Below are 4051 nucleotides of genomic sequence, written 5' to 3'. Positions count from 1 at the left end.
GGCAGGTGGAATAAAGACAAACCAGTCAAAGAGAAACTCTGTCTTAAAATTAAGAAAGGGGTAGGGAGGGCTGGACAAATGTGATGAAATCATTGTTTGACAATTTCACAGGGAAACCTGATAATGTGTACAATCATGGTAGTTAGGAGACTGACATTAGTGCACTTAGCACCCTAACTCTGAAAACTCAATTACCATGGACGTGGAACATGTACCAAGGCATTCTGGTTAGTCTTCTGACAAAAACTGAATTGGAGAAATATCTGCAACTGGATGTTGGTTGCAGCACTCCCAAATATCCACTGTGGGATGCGTAAGGAAATAGATCGCGATCAAGTTTACAATCACTGAGATGGTGACCTACTGCTTTAAGGTCATGATTGCATTCACCCTGCTCAGTCTGTACAGCTGTGTAAGCTCACCACAAAATTCACAGAACAGAGCACTGTCAATGGATTGGCAAAACAATCCATTTACATACAGCCCACAAAAAATGTACAAGAGTCAAGTCTGCAGGCCATAACAGATGCTGTCCTGATCACTAGACAGATTAACAGGGACAGCCAGGGCCATGGAGATCCTATCTCAAACATCCCAGGACTAATACTGTACATTTTCTTCTTGTCTGTGCCTTTTCTGGATGTTTACCACATCTTGTTTTCATTCTCAAGTCTTGTGTCACTGGTTCTAAAAATAAAATACAAAGAATCACAGGCATTACATTACTGCCAAAATTAAAACAGAACACAACAGACCTTTGTAATGGTCCGTCTCAGAAGATACACCCATAATTGTGCTTTTTCAACAGGAATTCAGGTTCGGGATAGGATAATCATAGACTAGATCAACTTCATTAACTACAGGGCTGGAAAGATGTCTCAGTGGGGAAAAGCACCAACTGCTCTTCCAAAGGTCCTGAGTTCAAACACCACCAACCACATGGTGACTCACAGCCATCCTTACACAGATCTGATGCCCTCTTCTGGTGGGGCTGAAGACAGCTTCAGTGTACTTACATATAATAATAAATAAATCTTTAAAAAAAATTGACCAGAATGCAAAACAGAGCAGCACTCACATGCACTCCTGCTCTAGAATCTTTACAGGCCACAAGCATCCCAATGAGTTGGTATTCCCTGCTGGCAGAAAGAAATAAGTACCATGACACAGTATTAATATGAACTGCATAAAAAGACTAAACAAGACCACCTCACTTAAGCACAATGGTCTTCTCTCAGAAGCTGTATCTGTCTTCAGATCATCAACTTCGGGATATAGTTCATCACTGTTCAGACCAGGTATGTCCCACAACTTTAATTTGTACCCTATGCATTCACTACAGTCATTCCAAATTGAAAAGGCAAGAGTAGTTGGTTGGCTTTGGTTTATCAGCACTATTTCAGAAAACATTTACAGGAATCTGATTCTGTTTCAAAATGGTAAAAATGTATGCTGACAAAAATATAAATCTAGGTTTCTTACACACCTTTTAAAAGACTCGGGTTTTAATCAAGTCACTTTCTGTTATGAATTCTCTTGGATGCTATGGGCTCCCCTCCATCTAAGGAAAAGAAACAAATTCTAAGAATCACACACCACTTCCTATTGCTCTAATACTTCAATTAGAAAACTATGTTATATCGCCCTTACATGGGAATCGTTTTGCAACTGTTTCAACCATGCAAGGAATGATGTCGCCATTGTTCAGGTGAGAGGATCCATGTGCATATAATCGGGTTTCTCTTGGGTGTCACCAGTACCTTCTGAATAGCACAAAAGGCCTAGAATATTTTTCTGCAAACCCTGCTGTGTAAGAACCTACCCAAGGTGCGACCAAGGAACCAGAAAGCATGCAGCCTTCAACCAGGCTGTCCAGTCCCAATCTCCCCAGGGCCTATGCTTCAATCCTGAAATCTCTTTTGCTGGTGCACATTTCCCCTAGGAAGTTTACATGGGTACCCTGCTCCATAGACTGGGAGCCTCTAAATTCACTCTGCATGCCCACATTTCGGTTGGTCATCCAGGTGCTTAAACCACACACCTACAGAAAAGAAGGAATGCTCAGCTTTCCTTCAGTGGCTCCCATTATACCTTCAGTGGAGGGAAAACAAGGCTGCCTCTCTCTCTAGCACTGATTGGACAGAAGAACACATTGGGCGTGGCCTTTCCTGGAGCAATGCCTGGGGGTGTGCTCAGTGGTCTTTTCCTCCAGGGCATTCCAGGGCATGGTGATCGCCTGTCAAGTGCCTATTCGGTTCTGTGCTCACTCCAGCAGGTTCCACACCACCTGTGTATTCCAAGTCTGGCGACCCACTCAGCTTGATGTGGAGTGGGAGTGGCACCAGAATTCAAAGGAACAACAGCAATAGGTTTTGAGGTCTCCTCCAACTTCCAGCCTAGTTGGTTGGCACAGATGGTTGGTGGCTAGGAGTGGCATTGACCTCACCCTAACTCCAACCCAGGTGGCAGGGGCACCTCTGAAGGGACCTTGGAGGACAGACTATGCAGGTGAAACCAAGCAGCCCTGCTCATGTATGCACATGTATGTGGAGGATGAAGGACAGCCTTAAGTGTTGTCCCACAAACACCATTTTTTTTCTTTGAGAAAGGGTCTCTTACTGATCTGGAGCTCACAAATGAGGCTAGACTGGCTGAGCACAAGTCTAGGAGATCCTCCAGCTCCCAGCTCTGAAACTATGACCATGTGCCACAACGAACATCTTTTTTTTTTATGTGGTTCTGGGAGTGAATTAATCTTGGGTACATGGCTTGCAAAGAAAATGCTTTACTGAGCCATATACACAGTCACATTATTAGGTTTTTTGTTTTGCTTTGTTTTGTTTTTTGGGTTTTTTTGGTTTGTTGTTGTTGTTATTATTGTTGTTGTTTTGAGACAGGGTTTCTCTGTATAGTCCTGGCAGTCCTGGAAGTCACTCAATAGACCAGGTTGGCCTTGAGCTCAGAAATCGGCCTGCCTCTGCCTCCCAAGTGCTAGGACTACAGGCAGGCGCCACTATGCCTGGCTCGGAATTAAGTTTTTAAGGTTACTAGATGAATGTCATTTTCTAAATGATTTTGGTACGTCTTTTTAATCTTTTTTTTAAAGGCTCATTTATTTCATCATGAATAAATAAGTAAATAAATAAACACAATAAAGTACACTGTAGCTGTCTTCAGACACACCAGAAGAGGGCACTAGATCTCATTACAGATTGTTGTGAGCCACTGTGTGGTTGCTGTTAATTGAACTCAGGACCTCTGGAAAAGCAGTCAGTGCTGTTAACTGCTGAGCCATCTCTCTAGAACTGTAGTTTAAATCTTCTGTGTTAAAGTTCATCACAATAACAAGAGAATTTAGATAAGTTGTTTTCAACTTGTGAGTTGACACCCCATTGACAAACCTATATCTGAAAAAATATTTACATTGTGACTCATAACTAGCAAAATTATGAATTAACAGTGAAAATAATTTTATGGTTGGAGGATCATCATAACATGAGGAACTGTATTAAAAGGATGCAGAATTAGGAAGGTTGAGAACCACTGATTTAGATAATCAACTTTTGTAAAAAGAATCATTTTGGGTCATGGCTTGCTTGAATGCTCTAGTGCATAACTGGTTTCTGCATTGTGCTGGGCCTGTGGTAAGGCTGGGGGTTATGTTGGAAGTGCATAACAGAGCCAAAGAATTCACCTCATGGCCAGGAAATGAAATAGAAGAGAAAGAACCAGAGACCCAGAGACTCTAAGAGTGCTCCTCTACTGACCTCAAGGCCTGGTCGGCTGCTCCTTAAAATTTCTACCATGGGCTGGCAAATGTTCATTGTCAACTTGGTAGGACATAGAATGATGTAAATATGGGATATAGATATGGGTGTATATGTGAGATATAGGTGTAACTTTGAGGATGTTTCCAGAAAACTTGAACAGGTAGAGAAGATAAATACTAATATAGATGGCATCAACCACCGGGGAGTGGGTTTCTCAGACAGAATAAATCTGAAAAAAACAGAAAGCTAACTGGGCAGCAGCATTCATTCCTGACTGTGGA

At 42.1% G+C, this 4051-nt stretch overlaps 1 non-coding gene across 1 annotated transcript; it reads right to left on the bottom strand.

Moving 5' to 3' along the window:
• Positions 1-769: 769 nt before the first annotated feature.
• LOC127690328 (small nucleolar RNA SNORD50) lies at positions 770-841 on the bottom strand. The gene has a single exon (XR_007979055.1). It is a non-coding gene; the product is annotated as a small nucleolar RNA SNORD50 (small nucleolar RNA).
• Positions 842-4051: the final 3210 nt, after the last annotated feature.

Source organism: Apodemus sylvaticus, chromosome 7 (genome assembly GCF_947179515.1).
Source record: "Apodemus sylvaticus chromosome 7, mApoSyl1.1, whole genome shotgun sequence".
Classification (NCBI taxonomy): domain Eukaryota; kingdom Metazoa; phylum Chordata; class Mammalia; order Rodentia; family Muridae; genus Apodemus; species Apodemus sylvaticus.
Note: the sequence above shows the minus strand (reverse complement) of the source record. Positions and strands in the feature narration are given on the sequence as shown.